General features: G+C 40.0%; 1 protein-coding gene across 8 annotated transcripts in view; it reads left to right on the forward strand.

The window, feature by feature from the left end:
* The window catches only part of SVIL (supervillin), a 236,771-nt gene that overhangs the window by 64,309 nt on the left and 147,810 nt on the right, over nucleotides 1-24,652 (forward strand). Inside the window, exon 2 of one of the 8 annotated variants that reach the window (XM_074946168.1) lies at nucleotides 16,912-17,012. The exons of the other annotated variants lie outside the window; for them this stretch is intronic. The gene's annotated coding sequence lies outside the window, so the exon portion shown is untranslated. The remainder of the gene's footprint in view (nucleotides 1-16,911; nucleotides 17,013-24,652) is intronic. 8 annotated transcript variants of the gene reach the window in all.

The raw sequence follows: 24,652 nt of genomic DNA on the forward strand, positions 1-24,652 counted from the left end.
CAGATGGGCTCATGAGAGCTAGTGGGAGAGGACAGACTGGGGCAGGGGCTGAATGCAGGTGGAGGTGCAGGGCCACAGGGAGGGGAGGGGGTGACTGAGTAGGGCACAGAGACCCATGGGGAAGGGGTGCAGGGACACATGGAGATGGAGGAGGGGTGTCGGGAGGGGATAGGACACGTGAACAGGAGCAGATATGCCTGACTGAATGGGAGAGGCTAGGTGTCAGCCAAGGTCTGCATGGGGAAAGCTCCCTAACAACCCCTACCCTCCCCCCCCCCAAAAAAAACCAACAACAAAACCCCAACAACCCTGTTCCATACTTTTCCCACCCATACCCAACAACCGTTCAAGTTCACACTCAGGCTCCTTTCCTGCAATTACTTCCCTCTCTTTCAGCTCCTCTGTTACCCCTGACTACCCCAAGCCTTTGCACTGCTTCTGAGGGATGTGGGATATACGGTTCTGTACTGTAGTTTAAATGAATTATTATTCAGAATTTTGTATTAATATGCTAGTAAGGAATCTATTTGTCAAAAAATATTTTCTGAATCTCTCTTGTTGTCTGTATTGTTACAAACATACTTGCTGACAAGTATTTTGAAATAAATTACCAAAAATAATTGAAACTGGTATGATTATATTGTGGTGTTTTGAGAAAATATGCAGAATTTTAAAATATTATGCAAAGAATTTTTAATATTTTGGTGCAGAATTCCCCCAGGAGTAATTAAGGTAAAGTAACAATTTTATTTTCCTGTTGCTGTTGTCCTCTTAGGGGGCCAGGTCTCTGTGCAGATCAAATGCCTCCTTCCACCTGGTCCATTGCTGGGCTAGGTTTGTGTCTGCAAGATCCAGACCTCTGAAGAGCTTCAGACAGAGTTCCATGGCTCATGCTTCCAGCTGCTGCACTGCAGAGAGCTCACAACTCAGACATTGCCACCAGTGTTCCCTCTAATTTTTTACCTCCATGTGCAGAATGAATTTTGTTATGTGCACCAATATGGGCTGGGGTAGAGCGTTGGGGAGCAGGGGGGTGAGGGCTGGGGGTGCAGGATTTGGGGTGCAGTTGGGGGCTCAGGGCTGGGGCAGAGGGTTGGGATGTGGGAGGGTGCAGGCTCTGGGGTGGGGTCGGGGATGAGGGGTTTGGGGTGCAGGCTTCCCTGGAGCTACGGTGGGGAGAGAGGGCTTCCCCCAGCCCTCTCCTGGCTGCGGCAGGCCTGGGCCAGGCTGAGGGAGGGGCTCTTCTCCCCGGGAGCTCCAGAAGGCCTGGGCTGGGGGAGGGGGCGCCACTCCCTGTCTGCCTGCGCGGCCCTTGAGAGCCTGCAGCGTGGCAGCGCAACTTATAGGGAACATAGATTGCCACCATGTTTCACTCACAAAGAGTGATGCTGAATGCTGTTAACTTGAACAAGTAGAGCTTTATTAATCCCTGTGCACTGCTCTGTCTATGAGGCTTGAAGACACTCAGCCAAACTCCCACCTTCACTGTTTCACTCTTGTCTTGTCAATAACAGTCCCTCCAGGGAACGTTGGCCCTCTGGCTGTAGTTCCACTGATCATGATGTAGACCAGGCCTAATACTCAAGGATGCCAAGCTGGTTTGAGGACCTCCATAGAACATAAAATTAAATTCATTGTTTCACAAGTAAACTGTGTACTTCTGACCAAGAATACACAATTAACTTCTGACACTCCTGTAGGAATCTTGTTTATTGGATTACAGTGCGTACAGACAGTGATCTAATCAGTGACAGGCCTGTTTATGTTAAGGACCACTGCTTTTTAATCAAGGTAGCTGATAGGACAGACTCTTGTGTCTGTAACAAATCCTTTATATGGAATTGGATTACTAATTAAATTAAACTAGGTCAATATATTCTATTTACTGACAACTCTACACTATAATATATACAATGCATCATGCTATCAGTGGCAAAATATGAAATCCTGCTTAGAAATCCTGCACTGGAGTTATATGATTAGTCACTAACAAGATACACAATGTATTCTGAGCCATGTTTGTTGTGGCTAAAATCATATTAAGCATAAGGCTTTGAGCACAAAGCTTAGAGAAAAGCTGGTGTATTCTACATGCCCTTTTTATGTGATTTTGTTGTTGTTTGTTGTTGCATTCCTCCTAGAGGGGAGGTAGTGGGGGGGGGGAGCAAAGGAGGATAAATTGAGCAACTTGTGTCTAATATTCCCATGTCAATTTTCTTAATGTTTGTACGCTGGCTGTAAGAATAGTTGACCTATCTCATCCATCTGTTTTTCCCATTTCCCAGGAAAAATGTCTTTTTATCTTTTAAAATCAAAAGCAAAAAACTTATGATTTCAGAAAAGACTAGAAATGTTATAGGTAATATACTTTTTTGAAGGGTAGACATATGTTAGTCTAATTTTTAACTAGAATAAATTGTAGACCATTGTTCTTCAAAAAGTCTGTCATAAATTTTCAAGCTAACACTTAAAATACTTTTTGTACTCTTAACTTTTTGAAACATCTAATAATGAATAGTTCTTTTGTTTAGTTTTTTTCTAAAATAGCATCAATCTAGTATGTTTACACAAATATAAATCTTCTGGAAACAAATGCATTATTGTGCGGATTCTTACATAGCAGGTTTTTCAGGTTAAGTTGTAATTAGAGACTCAACCTTAGTTACAAAGTTTGGAATATACCTCTCGCCCTTCGAACCGGTGACTCTGATACCAACAATCAAAATATGTAATAAATGACTGCAATGTGAAGCACCTGGCTTTTGCTTCACATTATACCATTCTTCTTCTTGTGCAACGTGCCTCAGGTGGCATGCGACCAGGATTATTCACCGAATTTGGTCTGCTGGCTGGATCATTAGTGATGGAATATAATTATACATATGCATCCAAAGGATTTTTCTCCCTGTCAATTAAATATACCATTTAAAAAAAATGGAAATGCAAATGCAACCATAAGGATCTCCCACATGGATCATCAGCAAAGTATAAACGCCTTGGGCCTTCAAATCCCTGCATAGACCTAAACCACTTGAGCTACAGGAACAGTTCCTCTCAGCTGTGTGGAGCCCCAGAGATGTCCTTGCTTAAACACTTTGTCAGTAGGTTGCATAACTGTTTGCTAAACAAAAGTAGAATATTAGCTATCAGGACCCCTAAGTGGTGTCCCTAACTGTGGGTGGGGTACTGGTTATCCATAGGATAATAAAGGACATATATTTGGCACACTCAAATCAGAAATGAAATGTGGTGGTCTGGATAAAACCTGAGTCTGCCATATTAGACATCTGGATTCTATTCACAACTCTGCCTGAAGTAACCTTGTGCAACCTGCATTCCATTTTGTAAAACTGGGGTGGGAATACTTGACTACATACTACAATTGGAGTGTGAGACTTAGATATTAATGAAGGGCTGTGAAGCACATGGAAAGAAATAACAATTGGTAGAAGTGAGATTTGAACTTGGTGTTCTGGCTTCCAGCTCAATACTCTTTCTCCCAGACTACAGGTTATTTGGTGAGGAGGAGCAGGAGGGATGGACTTTTTTCACTCGTGTGTGTCTGGAACACTGCCTGTTTTGGGGATGTAGCAGACCAGGCAGCCAGCTTTGATCAAAATGCAGAGTCCTGCAAAATCAGTTATATTTGAGGTCTGGTTTGGGACTGCTCAGATTCTTGGTTTTGGTTTTAGGCCCCTATGTGAATTAGTGTATCTGGCATAAGCTATACATAATTTCATACTGTACCCATATTCTTCAGCAATGATGAGATTTTTGTCTTCCAACTATTTCCTTTTGGGCATAGAGTTTTAGAAGTAACCTCAAATTTTGGGTGCCCAGCTTTAGACACTTGACTACATATTTTTTTGAAAAGAACTGCTGAGTTTGACTTACCTATGCTCACTGCCACTAGAAGGGCAGGTTTTACATGTCTAACACTGGGTACCCAACATTAGAGGAGCTATACTTCTAGACCAGTATTGGGCAACCTGCAGGCTGTATGCGGCCTGTCAGGGTAATCTGCTGGCGGGCCACGAGACAGTTCATTTACATTGACCGTCCACAGGAACAGCCGCCCGCAGCTCCCAGTGGCCACGGTTCGCCGTTCCCAGCCCATCACTATTCTACACAGTCTATAGTCAGTGTGAACTGCTTGACTGCTTGAAACTGAGAGCATGTTGAATTTTGCCCAGGTATTTATTTAAGTCCCTGTTAAGGACCATCTTTTGGAATCTTGAAATATTTTTTTCTGACTACAGTAGAATCTCCGAATTACAAACACCTCGGGAATGGAGACTGTTTGTAACTGAACAAAACAAAGTTGTGGTGGTTTCAAAAATTTGCAACTGAATGTTGGCTTCATACAGCTTTGAAACTTTACTATGCAGAAGAAAAATGCTGCTTTTCCTTTATTTTTTTAGTAGTTTACGTTTAACACAGTATTGTTGCTTGCTTTTTTGTGTGTGTATCTGCTGCTTCCTGATTGTGTACTTGCAGTTCCAAATGAGGTGTGTGGTAAACTGGTCAGTTTGTAACTCTGAGGTTCTACTGTACTGAGAAACTGCAATGGCTTTTTGGCAGTTAAGGTTCTCTCTTTAAGCGAATTTAGCATTGCTTGTTGACAATTTAGCATTCTTTTGTAAATCTTAATTGAGAACGTGTGCACAACATTAAAATTGCACAGCTTCTTGTGGTAAGAATGGGGGAATAAGGAACTTTGACTAAAAGTTAAATAACTGCTTGGGACGTGATAGCTGAGTTTATAAGTGCTTCTACTCTCCAGAGTAGACAAAGCACTTGGCCAAAACATAGCTGTGCGTGTCCATGAATTCCAGAGGAAGTGAGCAAGGAAATCTGAACACTTAAACACTTTTGAAAAGGTCACTCGATTCAGAAGCAGTTCCTGAATAACTTCCCTACTTTAAAGGGAGGGCTGAGAACCAAATCAAAGCTAGAAACCAATATGTCTTATGGGATTCAGGCTACGTCTACCACTATAGCTTATGTTGGCGTAATTTATGTTGCTCATCTGAGCAATATAAATTACACCAACATAAGCGCTGGTGTGGACAGCACTATTATCTGTGGAAGAGCTTCTCCTGCCAACAGAGCTTCTGCCACTCATGGGGGCTGGAGTAGTTAAGCGGATGGGAGAGCTCTCTCCTGTTGGCTTAGAGCAGCTACATTAGACAACTTACAGCAGCACCGCTGCAAACTCTCTCGTGTAGCTGTGCCCACAGTATCTGTAATCTTAGGGCCAGTGTCTTACGGAACTCCCACAAAATAAATATGAAGGTGAGTAATCATGGATTCAGCACAGCCATTGAATCTTAGGACCATCCTATTGGACTTGTTTTCAACTTGTTACTGTTATGATAAAGGACATCTACTGAAAACTGAAATGTATTTAAAACAAAACCAGCCTCACAGGACAAAATCCAGATTCCATTGTGCCCAGTGAGTGTTGGGCACTCCTTCTGAAGCATCCCAAAGCAGGTTTGTATCTTCAAACTAAATACTAATTTTAAAAAATCAGTCATGGGTTCAAAAACAGCTTCAAAACAAACTTCTTGGCATCCTCAAAAATAGGTCTGCACTCAGTCCCTAAGAAGAGTCACAGCACCCTTACTGACTCGTGTGGGCATGGAATGCTTCTGCATGGAGCCTTGTCTCTCTTTAAGTTTGAAGAAAGTGGGGTGATATCCTAGGTGGTCCCCTCATTCCTAACAAAAAGTTCTTCTGTTCCAAATATTGGCTATAACGTGCAGACTTGTTTGTTTTTATTTTGTAGACTCCATTGTGAAATTACTGGACTCAGTGGTGTTTGACCATCCCAATCTGGCTTTTGATGATTTTATTTAACTGTTTTACAAAGTTAAGTAAGCCTGCTGTACTTCACAGAATCTGTAGGAGTTAAAAATAAATAAAGTTGGCGTTGAAAGTAGCCCAGTGCGGCTTTGATGTGGAGTGCATTATATAAACACAGCAGCAGTTTAAATCATTAAAGCATTTCAAATCTTATAGTTTATTTTGATATTTTTTTCTCTCCAGTTTTTTTAAAATGTGAGTAATCGCTATGAGATCCATCTGACCTCAGTCTCTTTTTATTGTCTGAAAGGCAGATCATGGTGGAAATAACTTACTAAACGTTTCCTAAAGCTTTGAAACGATTCATGATGTCTCAAGTTTTATTTACTACACTAGAGGTCAGTGTGTGATGGGAACTTCTACAAGGTAGTGTTGAGTTTCTCTCAGAATCCTATTTCATCAGATCCTGAAACAAAATTCTATGAGAAGCTATAATCCAGTACTATGGAAAAAAAACTTCAAATTAATGTGTCTTATGACTTTCTTGGCTAATGCTCCTATTTGAGCTTCCTGCTTTTAATGTTTCCTAATTAAGGGAGGTACTTGGCAAGTAGTAGAAGTTGAACATGCTATTCAATCCTAACGCTCTACTGTTTTTATACATAGACAGTTTCTCCAACATGCATCTCAAACATTCATTTTGCGTTGCAGTGGCAAGTTTTTTTGGGGGTCCAATATCATATACACTGTGCTATTTACAGGAATCATCCTTACCCATATGCTATATAAACCTAATCTTGGCACAGTGGAAGGAGTTACATATGCACCTCTATTTTTAGTATAGCACTCACAATTCCCTGAGCATATAAGTGGTAACTTTAATTTTTTTAAAAAAGATCAATGCATCACTCCTGGGCAGAGGGGAGGTGTTGTCATGCACACTTCTTTCATGATACAGTCACTGTCATTCTGTTGAGCTGGTCCCCTCAGCTCTTCATAGAAAAACAGTTTCTAAACTACTGGGGAGGGGAAACAGCAAAGAATGTGTGAAAGAATTGTTGGCCAAAGGGACTATGATAGATGGACAGTCCATAATAGCATTATGGGAGGCAATACAGAAAAAAAATTAACTGAGGGAGACTACTATAACCAATGTCACTTTAAGATTGCAAGGGGGATTCACATAATGGGTTTAACTTCTAAAAATAAAGCTTTTAAATTTATTTGCTAAAGAAAGTGTCTAACATTCAGCCAATCACTATCTAAGCTAAAACACCTAGCATCCTAAGTTGCACTTTTGCTTTAAATTGCTGGAAGTCTATCCTTTTCTTCTGATGTGTTTCTCTGTTATCTCTACATTTACTCACTGTACTACTGCCCATGAGCAGACTGTATCTGTAGTAGCAGGCATAGCTTGGAATTGTGTTCTTTCCTTAGCTTTTAATTCCTTTGGTTTTAAGGCAAATATATGCATTAGCACAAACCATACTTCTGGATATGGCAGAAAATGATGAGTAAAGGCATTTGTGGTCTTTTCAGGGACGGTTTTAAAAAAACCCACAAATGTCAGTTAAAATAAAGACAGGATTAACCAGTTTCCCACCCAGCACTACCTGCGACCTGATATTGAAGGAATCTGTTATAAGAAAATTTTCATGATCTTTTAATTAAGTCTGTGTTTCAGCTTAACATATATGCTAAAACCTGGGCAGTTGGTTTGCCACTCAAGTATATATTCTAATCAGCTGGTGCTCATGGTCTTTTGGCATCACTCTTGGTTACATGATTATTTTACTGACTCCTAGTCACCACTCTGCTTCTTATGCTCAGTAATTTTAAATATGCTAATTGAGGCTTTGTAGCCTTACAATATCTAGTACTGCTAGAGGGCACATGCATACTGTGTTAAGTCAGCTATTGACTTTACTTCCTAATGGGGTCCTCTTCCCTGTGTGTGACAAGGACACCTAATGTACTGCACAGAGTAACAACTGCCTCATTTGGTGGCTGGGGTGGTGGCACCTCCCGCATGCACTGCTGAGAAAGAAGTACTTGTGGTACTAATAAACCACATGATTCTCCAAAGACAAAATTTGAACCCATTTTGGCTTCAGTTTCGATTGATGTTTACTGTTTAAAACTGGCAAATAAGTCAAGAGTTGGCACCCCCGGGCCAACATTCGACAAATGTAGAATTTTAGCCAGATGTTTGCACAGATGACCTCTCAGTATAGAGGCAAATCCTTCCCAAAATCTTATCCTAAACAGATGAAGAATAATACAAGTCACAAAAAATGTTAGCAGAAAAGTTTCCTTTACCTGATGCCTGTTCCTGTTGTACTCCTAATGCTCCAAAGAAGGTCAAATTGTATAAACTAAAGCATGTTTCTGAAAGTGGTTTCTGTCCCTAAAACTTTCTTGTTCAAACTTGATGCACCAGGATAATTTCAGTCCCTTCTCAGAGGGTTTATGTAGAACTTATTGACAGGAAAAGAGATGTTGCCTTAATGTAAGCTCAGTAAAAACTCCTCGTGTGTACATGCATACATTTATGCCTTGAGGGAAATTTTGTAATTTGAGGGAATGTTAGTAAAACTACAAAGGTTCCAGAAAAGGTTTGTTTTTTCTTTTTTTTTAAATAATACAAAAAAAAATTCCATCAATGTCTCATTTTTGAGGCATCTTTGGACATTCTCTTCAAATAAAATACAGCCTTAAAAAACCTCTAGCTATTCAGAACAGCTGTCTGAATTAGAACAGCTCTCTGAATTAATCTAGCATAGGACAACTTTGTTTCTGAAAGACATAAAGTAGTTGTACCCGTCCTTGAGCGGATAACTTAGAGAACCACTCTTCTTAAACATATTGTAGTAGATAGTCCACAGTGGCTAAAGAATGGGACAGACTGCCCCAAGGTAACTGTGATGCACTTTTGTAAACGTTTTGGGACAGGGAGTGTCTCTTCATTGTATGCATGGTGCTTAATGCAATGATTTTCTGATCGTGGTTGGGGCTTGGCTCTAGGCATTAATGCAGTACAAATAATAATAATTATATGATCCAGGGAAGCAGAAGCTTTGATTTTACTCTAGGTCTGAACTTCGGTTCTGATGCATGTCTTAAACACTATTTTCTATTTGGGGCCAGGTTGAAATGCTTGCAAACTAGAAAACAGAGTGAATGGGTAATTGCAAGTGTCCCAAGGATATTTGGATCTTCCTCCTTGCCTAAATCATTACTCTGCTGTAAAGATCTAAACACTGCTTTACTGGTATGAAATAGAGTATCCCATCAAAATATAAAAGGCAATATCTGAATGATACTCTATAATTTCTTTACCTTGTTTTTCTAACTTCTAAAAATTTGAGAGTCTTTTTCAGTATTCTCTTCTAGGACTCATGCTTAGCACCACACTACTTACTACAAGTTCTTGCCAAAATTTTCTTGATAGTGGTCAAATACCTTAAAGAATGTATGGAAAGCCCCATACCTAGCCAGCCAGCTAAAGAAACAACACTCCCTCAAGATAGCTCAAATTTTAGAGGCCTTTCAGAGGCTGGATTTTGACGTTTTAAAGAGAGAATTCCATTACGTAGGCTCCAGCTTTCTGTTATTGGCACTGATGGGCAATGAGCTGCTGCAGAAAGAGTAGACAAGTAAGTTGGTACAGTTATGGAGTGTTGATAGCAATAGGTATAGTTGAAGCAAGCTTCACACTTAAGTCCTGCCTCTTCAACTTATTCCTCCCCCTCCTAAAAGAAACAGACTTTCATGAAGCTTTATGTGCTGCATCTGATCTCAGGATAGTCTTTGGGTGATTTGCTAAAAATCAGAAAATGGGGTTTAAAGTTAAATTTCATCTGAAGCTCACCTTTTGAAAATGTTTATATTTTTGGCTCTTCTCTGAACTTGTGGTTTTGGCCTGGCTGAAAAGAGCTTTTGTGCGTGTATGGAAAATGTAATTTTTTTTGGAGGGGAAGAAGGAAAGAGCATTACAAAGATGTAATTAAAAAAAGAATAGTTTGTAATGCTCATACTAAGGTAGAGGGGGAGTAGGTTTACTAGGACTATTAAAGCCGGATAATAAAAATAAACCAGTTGAATGTAAGGAGGAGGATTCTTGAGTATAGAAAAGGAGGTGGTACCTGCATAGCTGTGCCTTAGGGTCAAAAAGCAAGGAGGAACCAGGAGATGGAAGGATAATATGCTGTTTAAGAAACTGTCAGTTAAGGATTTGATTTTTGTTTATTTTCTTCTGAGCTTAAGCTTCTCTTGCTTGCTGTTTTGGGGGCCAGGGTGAAGAGAACCCCAGTCTTGATGCCCTGTACCTTTATAAAAACGGGAAGAGGAAAATTCATGTAGAGATGCATGAGACTAAACAACAATGGGGTGGGGGGAGGGGAACCTTTTAAGGCTGCATTTCCTTTTCCAGTGTCTTGCTTTGATTCTGCCTGAGAATATGGAAAAATAAATGTGGGTGGGTGAAAGTGATTGATTGAACTATATATATAACATTGGTAACAGGCTAGATCCCTTTCCTGCTCATTTCTAGTCATTCTGTGATTTGGGTGTTTTTAAGGAATTGATGATTTAGGTATCGCTGGACTCCATTTTAAAAACGAATGGAAATGTGTGTGTGTTTTGAAGCAGCTTTGTTTAAATCTCTGGCCAGTAGCAAGGGAAATACCAGTTTAGATAGGACTGACCTCTTGTTTAGATATTGTTCCTTGTGCTCAACTTTCCTCTTCTCCCCATGGTTTAACCATGGCTGTGGAAGCAGAGCAGTTTCCAATAAGTTAGGAAATCCATGACTTGGTTTTATAGTATTTTCAGAATGCAGTAAAGCTTATCATTGAAAGAGCTGGACTAGGCAATAAGTAACTACCAGTGCATCACTGCACAGATGTCTTTGGTCTCCTATCAGCAGCTGTATAGGGGCAATTGCCTCTTCAACAAGACACAATTTTTTTTCTTAGAATTAGTTGTTCAGTTCTGTTCTTGAATTTCATTGTATCCCATGGCAGTCCTAATAACAAACAACTGCATCAGTGGTCGGGTGTATATAAATGAGCCTGAAGTAACTTGCTAATCAATGAGTCTGTCTTTGTTTAATTTAAGGAATAGGCAACTAAGCACCCAGAGTTTAGAAAGTAAATAAAGGCAAACCTGGTTAGAGGCAGTGATCAAAAAGCAGACGATCTGGCATACGTTCTGAACACAAACAAGTCTGCTGAGATACAAACATGTTCAACTAGGACAGTCCTCAGTTCTGTCAGGTGCTTGGTCCAATGCTGGGAAGACTACCAGCTGCTCCACACAATCAAAAGACTTTAAAGTTAAAACTTGTTGTGGTTATAGTTAGTAGCTTTCACTAGTTGCCGTGATCTGTCTCACTAGCTTTCCCCCTACTTCAAAACTTCTTGCGAGTAGCCCAACTGGAACTGAAGAAATAGATAATGTCCAGCCTTGAACACTGTGGAAATCCAGTTTTTCCATCTAAAATCTATTAAAGAAAACAGTATGTTTACAGAAAGGATTAAGTAGGATTTCTTCTAGGTACTTAGTGTTCTCCAGTAACAGGAACTGGGATTGAGCCTGTAGTTTAAAAGGCCAATTTTTTCTTAGACTTTTAATTAAAACTCTGCAAAAGATCTCACTGTCCTGCCATATGAATATCTAGCCAGAGTGGATTGTCAGATTCTTGGAAAGTAGGTTTCCAAGTGCCAAACACTTTGCCCATGGAAATGGAGGGAGATTACAACCTTTTCCTGTAGGTTTTCCTTTCTCTCCCCACAGCCTTGTGATTAGATCGGTCCCTTATTCTCATTCCTAAAGTTTCTTCCTTATTCCATGTGAAGCAGAATGTATGCTTGTCTTTCAGCCATCTCCTACTTCCTAAAAATGCAGCAAGGGAAAATTCTCTAATGAATTTGAGAAGTTTTCTTCCCTTCCCCTATCATTCTTCAGATCCCAAGGCATCAGACACGATCCTGTAATTTGGATTACCTCTTGTGTTTGAGTCGTCTAAGAGAGCCAGGTTTGTAAAAGCCCATTCCACTAGAGCCCTGGCATTTTGCTGGGTGTCAGCCGTATCTCCATTCTGAAGAGATTTGCATGATAGCTACAGTCTGTCCATTGTTTTACAATGCTTTGTAAGTTACAAAGTGGGGCCTTGCATGTAGCATCTGACAGGTTACTCAGTGCTATTCAAAGCATTAATGAGTTCCCATCTAGGATTCTGTTTATAGCAGTTTTCTAGCATTCTGCATCAATCCATACATCTGGGTTCAGTCTAACGAGCACATAAGAAAACTTGCTCCTGACTTACAAATTGCTCCAGTAGGGAAGCCTCCAACACAATTGGACATAGTAAACCTATTTCATTCCCCAGTAACTCTGGAGTGACCACTGTACCTTAAATAATATTTGGTGGCGATGAAGGTAAATCTGCTCACTTCTAAGGCAGAGATTTGAAGTTAGGAATAGAATGTGGAAGAGAATTGTGCCAAAAATTGCCAAGTATAATTGGTCCATCTGCCAGATTAGAGTGCAAGAGCTGTTTCAACTGGTAAATCTAGTGAGCGGAAGCCTTGGTTTTTTGGATCGTAAGTGAAATAATGATAGTTACAGATAAATGTACTGGGAAAATATTTTTTTAACGAACTTGTACACAAGTGTCACATTTTAGTAATGGAAATTTGAATAAGAAGCAAGCAGGTCAGACTAACACTTGGTCATACTTTTCTTCATTTGTGTTTACTATTTCTTACCTTTTTGGTAAAATTTAAAGATAACCGCACTTCCACAATTCCATGTGTGGGTGAGGGGGAAGCTGCATGATCACAGGGGACTTCAATTTGAGTGACATATGCTGGACGTTTCATGCTGCCAGTACTAAAACATCCTTGGAATTTCTAAACATTATAGATGACAATTGCCTAACTCAACCAACACTGGAGAATTCTATATTAGACCTTGTCTTGACAGATAAAAGGGAACTGATCACAGAACCAAAATTTAATGGTATCTTGGGTAGAAATGATCATAACTTGATCACATTTGTAATGTGCAAACTGAGTGAAGTCCAAATCAGTAAATTATACCACTAGGTGCTTTAAAAGAGCCAATTGCACAAAGCTGAAATCGGTTACAAGCCACATCAGCTGTGAGGAAGAATGTAATCAGAAAAATGTGAATAATTTACTAGATGCCCAAAAAGTCACCTCACAATCAAGGAAGAAGTCTGTATTGGTTAAAAAAACAAAAACCTTGATTTAGAATGGGAGCGAAGGCAGCTATAAAATAAATATAAAAATAAATGGAAGAAAGGGGAATATAAATTAGAAGCTAGGAATTGTAGAAAATTGGGAAGAGAAGCAAAGAGACACATTATCTTTGAAAACTCATGGCGATCGGGGGGAGGTCCCGAAAGATTGGAAAAAGGCTAATGTAGTGCCCATCTTTAAAAAAGGGAAGGAGGAGGATCCGGGGAACTACAGGCCAGTCAGCCTCACCTCAGTCCCTGGAAAAATCATGGAGCAGGTCCCCAGGGAATCAATTCTGAAGCACTTAGAGGAGAGGAAAGTAATTAGGAACAGTCAGCATGGATTCACCAAAGGCAAGTCATGCCTGACTAACCTAATTGCCTTCTATGATGAGATAACTGGCTCTGTGGATGAGGGGAAAGCAGTGGATGTGTTATTCCTTGGCTTTAGCAAAGCTTTTGTTACCGTCTCCCACAGTATTCTTTCCAGCAAGTTAAAGAAGTATGGGCTGGATGAATGGACTATATGGTGGATAGAAAGCTGTCTAGATTGTCAGGCTCAACAGGTAGTGATCAGTGGCTCCATGTCTTGTTGGCAGCCGGTATCAAGCGGAGTGCCCCAAGGGTTGGTCCTGGGCCTGTTTTTGTTCAGTATCTTAATGATCTGGAGGATGGCGTGGATCGCACCCTCAGCAAGTTTGCAGATGACACTAAACTGGGAGGAGTGGTAGATACGCTGGAGGGTAGGGATAGGATACAGAGGGCCGTAGACAAATTAGAGGATTGGGCCAAAAGAAATCTGATGAGGTTCAACAAGGACAAGTGCAGAGTCCTGCACTTCAGATGGAAGAATCCCATGCACTGCTACAGACTAGGGACCGAATGGCTCGGCAACAGTTCTGCAGAAAAGGACCTAGGGGTTACAGTGGACGAGAAGCTGGAAGTGAGTCAACAGCGTGCCCTTGTTCCTGTATAAGTTTGGGCTGTATAAGTAGGGGCATTGCCAGCAGATCGAGGGATGTGATCATTCCCCTCTATTCAACAGCGGTGAGGCCTCATCTGGAGAACTGTGTCCAGTTTTGGGCCCCACACTACAAGAAGGATGTGAAAAAATTGGAAAACATCCAGCGGAGGGCAACAAAAATGATTAGGGGGCTGGAGCCTAATGACTTATGGAGAGGCTGAGGGAACTGGGATTGTTTAGTCTGCAGAAGAGAAAAATGAGGGTCGATTTGATAGCTGCTTTCAAAGAGGGGGGTTCCAAAGAGGATGGATCTAGACTGTTCTCAGTGGTAGCAGATGACAGAACAAGGAGTAATGGTCTCAAGTTGCAGTGGGGGAAGTTTAGGTTGGATGTTAGGAAAAACTTTTTCACTAGGAGCGTGGTGAAGCACTGGAATGGATTACCTAGGGAGGTAGTGGAATCTCTTTTTCCTTAGAGGTTTTCAAGGTCAGGCTTGACAAAGCCCTATCTGGAATGATTTAGTTGGGGATTGGTCCTGCTTTGAGCAGGGGGTTGGACTAGATGACCTCCTGAGATCCCTTCCAACCCTGGTATTCTATGAAGGAGAAATCTATGGCCAACATTAAGGACAATAAGGGGTTAAAGTATATTAGGAACAAAGAGGCCTAATAACAGTATTAGTTCATTGCCAGCTGGAAATGGTAGAATTATCAATAATGATACAGAAAAGACATAAATATTTATTGAACACTTCTGCACTAGGGAAAAAACAGATGATGTAATCTCATAACACGCTTTCCATACCACGAATATCTGAGGAGGATGTTAAAAAGCAGCTACTAAAGATATTAGGGAGACAAGGGTAGGGTGGGGGTAATATTTGGACCAACTTCTGTTGGTGAGAGAGATGAGCTTTTGAGCTACACAGAGCTATTCTGTGCTTCGAAAGCTTGTCTCTCTCACCAACAGAAGTTGGCCCAATAAAAGATATTATCTCACCCACCTTGTCTCCCTAATATCCTGAGATCGACATGGCTACAAATACACTGCATGCTACTGAAGATAGACATTTTTAAATCAGCAGGCCCAGAGAACTTGCGTCCAACAGTTTTAAAAGAGCTGGCTGAGAAGCTTTCTGGACTGTTATTTGTTGATCTTTCACTAACTTTTGGAACAGTGGGAAGTTCCAGATGACAGGAAGAAAACTAATGTGCCAGTGTTTCAAAAGGGGCATGACCTGGGTAATTATAGGCCTGTCAATCTGACATCAGTCATCCGCAGGATAATGGACCTGTCTTGATTAGTAAAGAATTTAAAGGAGAGTAATATAATTAATGTTAATCAATATGGGTTTATATAAAATAGATCCTGTCAAACTAACTTTATATATAATTTTTTAATGAGATTGCAAGTTTGGTTGATAAAGGTGATAGCACTGACCTGTACGCTTAGACTCCCAGAAGGTGTTTCACTTGTTACCACATGACATTTTGATTAAAAAACTAAAATAATGTAAAACGTAACACGAGTCAGACAAGATGGGTAAGATAATATCTTGCATGGGGCCAACTTCTTTTGGTGAAAGAGATGAACCTTTTTTCTCTCTCCTATCGTGGGACCAACATGGCTACAACAACACTGGAATTATAAACAGTCCATCATCATTAGAGAAATATGTGCTCCGTACGGTAATGCAGGGATCTGTTCTTGGCCTTAGGTTATTTAACATTTTTAACAATGACCTGGAAGAAAACACACAATCATCACTGACAGCTTGCCAATGACACCCAAATTGGGGGAATGGTAAATAATGAAGAGGACAGGTTGCTGATGCAGAGTGACCCGGATCACTTGGTAAACCGGGGTGCAAGCAAACAATACACGCTTTTAATACGGCTAAATGTATACATTCTGGGGACAAAGAACATAGGCCATAATTACAGGATGGGGGACTCTACCCTGGGAAGCAATGACTTCAGAAAAGATTTAAGGGTGTTGTAGAACTTGGCTACAGTGTCACACTGGGAGCTAGTAAGGCCTTGGATGAATAAACAGGGGTATCCTGAGGAGGAATAGAGGCTGTTTTACCTCTATTTGGTACTGATGTGACTGCTTCTTGAATACAGTGTCCAGTTCTTGTGCCCACAATTCAAGAAGAATGTTGAAAAATTGGAGAGGGTTCAGAGAAGAGCCACAAGACCAATTAGAGGACTAGAAAACATGCCTTAGTTATAGTGGTAGATTGAATGCGCTCAATCCATGTAGTTTAGCAAAGGGAAGCTTATGGGATGGCTTGGTTACAATCTATAAGTATTGACATGGGGAACAAATATTTAATAATGGGCTCTTCAATGTAGCAGAGAAAGCTATAACAGAATCTAATGGCTGGAAGTTGAAGCTATCCAGATTCATATAGGAAATACAGCACAGATTTTAAAATCAGAGTAATTAACCATTGGAACAATTTACCATGAGTTGTGGTAAATTCTCCATTGTTGACAATTTTAGAAAAACATCTAGTTTTGATTTTAAAAGATATGCTATAGGAATTATTTTGGGGAAGCTCTACGGCCTGTGTTACTCAAGAGATTAGACTAGATGATCACAATGGTGCTTTCTGGTATTGACCATCAGAGCCAGGTTAAATTGAGGATTTCTGCTCAGATTCAACCAGCCAATAATAGTGTAGAGCAGTGGTGGGCAGATCCACTGGGAGCTGTGGGCAGCCGTGCCTGCGGACAGTCAATGTAAACACTGTATCGTGGCCCACCAGTGGATTACCCTGACGGGCCGCAGGTGCCCACTACTGGTGTAGACTCTTGCTTGAATCTGTATAGTCATCAATAGTCTTACCTATACTTCTTGTTTTCTCTAGGGCGCAGTGCCTACAGCTCAAAGCCCATCCTGTTTTGAGTAGTGAACATTTTGATGCAGTTCCACATGTGAAGCCATATGGCCTAATGATTAGCATTTGAGGTAAGCCCTGTATAGAAAAACTGTGGATTTTTAAAAATTGACTTTCACTTTTATAACTGCTTTCCCTCGTTGAGAGGTTGGCCTGTGCAGGACTGACTGTTTAAAATGAGGCACTGTTTACCTCAGTGCTGACATGGACATTGCACTACTACTGCTGACCATACAGGATGAGGATGAAAATCAATGGTAGCCTCTCTGAGGGGCAGGGGTATTAGAGAGATGATAAATGTTAGGGAAAATGTATACTACCCCTGTTATTGGAGAAATGCTTTTCCACATAACAGTTCTATTGAATGGAACATTAAAATGAGGAAAATGTTGAGATATAAGATATTTAACAGCACAGGTGCCGTACCTACCCTATATGTTGTGAAGCTGTTGTCTCTTAAAAGTACACTTTTGTTTAGTTGAAAAGCAGATAATAAAACTAAAGACATAGATATCTATTTCACCTTTTAATACCTTGAATGCTTCTGATTTTATAGGCTTTTGAATATTTGCAAGTTAGATGTATGATTTATTTTCAGTTTTGGGCTGTGTCAGGATGGTTGTGCCTGGACCTGTTCTGTCTAGTCTCGTAATTTGTACCTTTATTTTCTGTAATTGAAATAACTTTCTAGGCTTTCTTTGTGTAATTGATAATGGTTCTAATGCATGTTTTGTGACGACCCAAAGTGTTGTGTGGACTACTGCTATGCAACTTACATTTGTACTGCTAGACCTCAAAGTTCAACTATCTGAACTTGTCTAGCAAAACACTTCATTGCTAGCTTCGTTTAGTATCCTTGTCATGCTGGGCAGTGCTCTTCGGAGTCCTGCTTTTTTATACAGAGGAATCAATCCCTTTTGAAAGCTAAAAGTTACAAATAGGCCCATAGTTTCCCATGCAGTCATTGTTTGGAAACAAACCTCATGATCCTTAGGCACTTATAAAGAATCTTTCTCCCTACTGATTTAATCCATTGTTTTCCTTTTCCTGACACAGAAATGCATTTCTTAGCATATAGCATTAGATCTTACTGTATATTTAACAGCTGTTCAGACACATCAACATAGAATTCACATAAAAATGTCTGTTTCTAAAGCACTGTGAAAATGTTGAGCTGTTGACAAATATAATCTTATGAGCATCTCAAACTGTCTTGTATGTAGCTTCTTACTTCTATTGATCTTAGCAGTTTAGAACTCTGGTTAACCCAGAAAACTGTCACACTTTTGGCAAATGTTTCTCTCCCATTTCATCTCTTAAACTTGGTCTCTCTGCTTGGGCTTTCTGCTCACATTTATTACAAATGGAGAAATAAACTTGACTCAAACTGAAGTCCAAGAACAACGACGAGTCCTTGTGGCACCTTAGAGACTAACAAATTTATCATCTTATTTCAGGCTGCAAAATATGGATTTGTAGTAGGTAAATACTCTTCCCATGAACCAGCTGTATTTTAGTAGTATAACTACCCTACTATTGAGCTATGTTGGAGAAGTTGTGGCCAAACTGTCCTTCACCATGTGTAGTGATTGTGTCTGCTGAACTTATAATGTTACTACTGTTATGAGAGTGGCAGTGACTGCTAATGGTGAGGGTTGTATAAGAATTTCAGTTCGCATCCTTTGTTTTCAGTTGCTTATAACTTTCCTTAACTTTTATTCCTCAAGCTCAGATTCCGCGGGCTTGGAAAGTTTGAGGAAAAAATGATTCACTTACTCTTCAGGACAGAGTTGGGGAGTAAGGTGGGGAGGAGGGAAGGGGTGGGGGTGGGTGTGTGTGTGTGTGTGTTCCCTCCATCGAACCCTTTGTCCTCAAGAACAGGAGAATTATTTCTTATCTATGTCTTAAGAGCCTGAGGAGCCAAAAGGACTTGGAGTAGAAAAGTGAAATTCTGCATAGATTCATTGAGGAAGGTCTCTTCACTGTTGTAGTGAAAATTGGATTCAATTTAACTGTTATGAGTCATTTTAAAACTTTATTCATTAAACGAAACTTAACTTCTTTAAAGAAAAAAATCCATGAATATTAAGGCTGCACAGCTAAGAAGTCAAGTCAATAAATGACAAAGCTAAGGTTGCATGTATAATCTTAACTAGGGCTGTCAAGCGATTAAAAAATTAATCTTGATAAATCGTGCTGTTAAAAAATAATAGAATACAATTTATCTAAAATTTTGTGATGTTTTCTACATTTTCAAATATATTGATTTTGATTACAATACAGAAAACAAAGTGTATAGTGCTCATTTTATATTTATTTTTGATTACAAATATTTGCACTGTAAAAATACCTCATACAAGTTCAGTAGTGCAATCTCTTTATCATGAAAATTGAACTTAAAAATATAGAATAAAAATAGGAATACAGAAATAATTGCATTCAAAAACAAAACAATGTAATACTTTAGAGCCTACAAGTCCACTCAGTCCTACTTCTTGTTCAGCCAATCGCTCACACAAACAAGTGTATTCACATTTGAGGGAGATAATGCTGCCCGCTTATTGTTTACAGTGTCACTTGAAAGTGAGAACAGGCATTCGCATGGTACTGTTGTAGTCGGCATCACAAGATATTTACATGCCAGAGGCTTTAAAGATTCTTATGTCCTTTCATGCTTCAATCAGCAGAGGACATGCTAAATGCTGAAAATGGGCTCTGCTCAATAATGATCCAAAGCAGAGCGGACCGACGCATGTTCATTTTCATCGTCTGAGTCAGATGCCACCAGCAGACAGTTGATTTTCTTTTTTGGTGGTTCAGGTTCTGTAGTATCCACATCAGAGTGTTGGTCTTCTCAGACTTTTGAAAGCATGCTCCACATCTTGTCCCTTTCAGATTTGGAAGGCACTCCAGATTCTTCAACCTTGGGTCAAGTGCTGTATCTTTAGAAATGTCACATTGGTAACTTCTTTGTGTTTTGTCAAATCTGCCGTGAAAGTGTTCTTAAAATGAACAACGTGCTGGGTCATCATTCAAGACTGCTATAACATGAAATATAAGGCAGAAAATGTGGGTAAAACAGAGCAGGGGACATACAATTCCCCCCCAAGGAGTTCAGTCACAAATTTAATTAATGCATTATTTTTTTAAATGAGCGTCGTCAGCATGGAAGCATGTCCTCTAGAATGGTGGCTGAAGCATGAAGGGGCATATGAATGTTTAGCATAGCCGGCATTGTAAGGTATTTATGTGCCAGATACAAAAGTGCCATGTGAACACCTGTTCTCGGACTCAGGTGACGTTGTAAATAAGAAATGGGCAGCATTATCTCTCGTAAATATAAGCAAAGTTGTTTGTCTTAGTGATTGGCTGAACAAGAAGTAGGACTGAGTGGACTTGTGGGCTCTAAAATTTTACATTATTTTGTTTTTGAGTGCATTTATGTAACAAAAAAAAATCTACATTTGTAATTTGCACTTTCATGATAGAGAGTGCACTACAGTACTTGTATGAGGTGAATTGAAAAACTATTTCTTTTATCATTTTTACATTGCAAACATTTGTAATAAAAATAATATAAAGTGAGCAGTGTACCCTTTGTATTCTGTGTTTGTAATAAAGTCAATATATTTGAAAATGTGGAAAAACATCCAAAAATATTTAATAAATTTCAATTGGTATTCTATTTAACAGCAGCTTTAATCGTACTATTAATTGTGCTAAATTTTTTTAATCGTGTTAATTTTTTTAGTTAATTGCATGAGTTAACTGCTATTAATTGATAGCCCTAATCATAACTAGTCTAATTACACAAAGTGAACAACTTCTGAGGCATATTAATTTACAGCTTTTTCACAACATTGGAGATATGCATACCGTTTAATGACTTGAAGCAAGGTGTAATTCTCAGTGTGATAAAACATTTTGATACAACTGCTGTGTATTTTTATATTATACACCATAGAGTTTATATATAAAGAGTTACACACTATATATTATTACACACTATAGAGTAGTAGAACAGAGAATGATAAGTGAAAAAATTGCTGGCCTCTGTAGGCCACTTAATTTTGTAGCTCAGCTTTGTAGTTCACTGCCACATCTGTTGAATTGGACCCGAGGAAGGCTGTGCTGCTGGTTTTGTGGGGTGTGGACTATGGTACCTGAATACTGACTAAATTTATTAGTCGCCTAATTTAAGGCCAGAAGGGACCACCATCATCTACTCTGACCTCCTGTATATCACAGGCTGCCAACACATGCACTCTAAACCCAATAACCGAAATTAGACCAAAATATTACAGCCCACAGGAGACTAAACAATTATGTGCTACAGCCAGAAAATATGAGGTACCAAGGTTCACCAATGCCTGAGGCCTCCGCAGTGTCAGAGGATTGATTGAGAGAGGTATTCAGATAATTCTGGCAAGTGAGCTGTACCCACACGCTCCCAAGGAAGATGGAAAAACCCCCTTAGTATCAGCCAATCTGAGTTGGGGGAAAATTGGTTCCTGACCTCACATGTGGAGATCAGTTAGACCCTGAGCCTCTGAACAAGCATCAGCCAACTAAGTATGAGAGTTGCTCGATGCCGCCTCAGATCACTGGGCTACCCTGGCCAGGGTCCCATTTCCAGGTGTGACTATTTCTGATGCTTCAGCAAAAGAAGACCAAAGAAAATCCCACACAAAATACATAGGGAGGGAAATCCCTTCCTGACACCTGCAGGTGATCGGTTGAAGCCATGAAGCATGAGCTTTAGGAACATAAGCCATAACTGGAAGGAGAACCCCAGGACTGCTGAGAACTGCCCCCTAATATCATGGACACCTCCATCATATACTCGTAATCATAAATTTGTCCAGCTCTCTCTCAAAGCTAATTAAGTTGTTTGTCTTCCCTCCCACCCCCAACTCCTATTGGGAGGCTGTTCTTGAAGCTCACTCTGATAGTTAGAAACCTTCCAGTCTGAATTTGTTCTTGGCCAGTTTACACCCATTTGTTCTTGTGCTGATAACGTCCTTGAGTAGCAAGTGCTCTTCACCATCCCTGGAGTTTATTCCCCTGAAGTACTTGTAAAGAGTAATCCTATCCCATCGCAGCCGCCTTTTTGCTAGGCTGAATAAGCCAAACTTTCCCCATTTCCTCTCATAAGGTGGGCCCTCATTCCCCATATGATTCTCGTGGCTCTTCTCTGCACCTGTTTTGAGCTTGAATTAATCTTTTTTGACCACAAGTGACAAGACCTCAGCTGGAATACTGTGTACAATTCTGAACAGTGCCTTTTACAATAGGATTAAACCACTGTATCTCTACTGGAAATTCCTCACCAGCTACATCTTAGATCGCATTTGCTTTTTTTTTTTTTTTTTTTCACAGCCACAGCACAGTAGTGTCTTGTAATCATCCTGTGATCAACCCACACACCCAGCTCTCTCTCTTCCTCTGTTCCAACTGATGATCCCTCCAGTTTGTAGCAGAAATTCTTATGAGACCCTGTGTGCATGACTTTGCATTTTGTACTGTTGAATTTCATCCCATTTCTGTTACTCCAGTCTTTGTCATCCAGATCTTCCTGTATAATATATCGATTTTCCTCTGTATTGACATTGCCTCCCAACTTTGTATCATCAGCAGATTTCATTAGCACACTCCTACTTTTGTGCTAAGGTCATTTAATAAAAATATTAAAGATGATCAGTCCCAAGACTGATCCTTGATGAACTCCACTAGTAACCTCCCTCCAGTCTGATAATTCACCTTCACACAACCTGTTGCATTCTCCCTTTTAGCCAGTTCCTTATTCACTTTACAGTGCTTGTACTGATCCCCATCTTCCCTAATTTAACCAATGATTTCCCAGGTGACATTATGTCAAATGCTTTTCTGAAGTCTGTGTATTAGTTCTACTGCATTTCTCTTGACTAAAGTCAGTTATTTGCTTAAAGAAGGAAATTAAATTATCTGGCACAATTTACCTTTGGTAAACCCTTCTTCTGTTTTTCTCTATGGATTTAATTATTCTTTCTTTCATAATTTTGTTTCAAAGGCTGACTACTGAGGTTAGACCAGGGTCGGCAACCTTGGGCACACGGCCCATCAGGGTAATCTGCTGGAGGGCCGCGAGACATTTTGTTTACGTTGACTGTCTGCAGGCACGGCTCCCTGCAGCTCCCAGTGGCCGCGGTTCGCGATTCACGGCCATTGGGAGTTGTGAGAAGCGGCGGCCAGCATTATCCTCATTTTTTCCATAGAATTGGTCCCTAGCTATCTTCATTGTCTCTTCTGCAGGGACTGTTTTTCCTTTTTTTTCTCCCCTGTTCCCACCCCCATCTGCCTGTTTCTCTTCTTTTTCCAATGCACCAAACTTATTACTCACCTTTTTTTTTTTTTTTCACCTACACTAGCCAGTCTCTTCCTCTGTTTTGTCTGGTGGTCACATTCTGCCATGGATCACCCTCCTCTTCTTGCAGTTTTCCCTCCAGGTTCTTTTGTTGATCTGATGTCAGCAAATATTGAGTTGTCTGTAACCTCTTCTCTTCTCTCCTGTTTTTGTATCTTCAGATCACCGTCTGAATTCTATCATTAGTCTGCAGCTGCTTATTTTTATCTTTTTGGATCATCTCTGCCCTGAACTATATCAGGTAACATTTCATGCATAGGCGCTTCCATCAGATACCCACTCAAGGATGTGGCACATCATGTAGCTTCCACATCCAACCATCTTCTGTCTCCTCTCCTGCTTGGGTCCTTGCTAGTTTCGCCGCAGGAGCCATCATTGTCTTCTCTTCCTAGTACTTATTCCTAGAGACACAGAAGGAAGAAAGAAATTTTTAAAAATCCTCCCAAACTGCCACAGAAACTCTATTAGCTGCTAACTGTTAAAATACATACCTGAGGGAGGACTTACTTAAAAAGTCTAAATCAGTGTATATACTGGACCATAACACCAGTGAAAACAATATAAACAGCAGCAACAACAAAAATTGCCTTGTATCAAAGGCAATAAATTGTATGATACATATGTGTGAAATAGCATGTGACCAGGCAATTGGATTGTATCATGAGGCATACACAATAGGGAGCAGAGTGAAGGCTCCACATGCAACTCTTAATTCTGTTACTTCCTAATTGTCACCTTGGGAGGGCTGCAAAATGTCAGTTTGGTGTAGCTTCATGAAATCAAATAAATAACTACACCTGGCATCCTCTAATCCTTCTCCTTTATAAAAGTTCAGCCATAGTGCAGCTTGTGACCTAGTGAAATTTTCACTTCTCTTCAATGGGTTGTAACTGAAACACTAGTGATACCCAATTTTTACAAGACCCATGTTGTTTTGATACAGTGCAATAGTGTTTACACTGTTAATGTCAGAGATTGAACATCATCACTAAATCTAATTTAAATAAGCTAGAAACATACTCTGGCTCTACATGCCTATGGGGCTACTTTTATTTCCGCATTTCCATTGATACCAATCAAACTGTTCCTGCTTCATCTTTACTAGTTCGGAGTCAACTCCTTTCTGAGAACCATTTAATCTGTGTTTAGCATATGCACAGGTTGAGGAGTACTACCATATTTGTATCCATTTATCATTCTTTTAACGTTGAAATGATTTGTGCCTTTGCCACTCTGTGATTTAGATTGCAGTAACTTCTACATACTGACTTGCCAAACCAGGTTCTGTATCCCTCTCATTGTGTGGCA

Source organism: Natator depressus, chromosome 2 (assembly GCF_965152275.1).
Source record: "Natator depressus isolate rNatDep1 chromosome 2, rNatDep2.hap1, whole genome shotgun sequence".
NCBI lineage: Eukaryota > Metazoa > Chordata > Testudines > Cheloniidae > Natator > Natator depressus.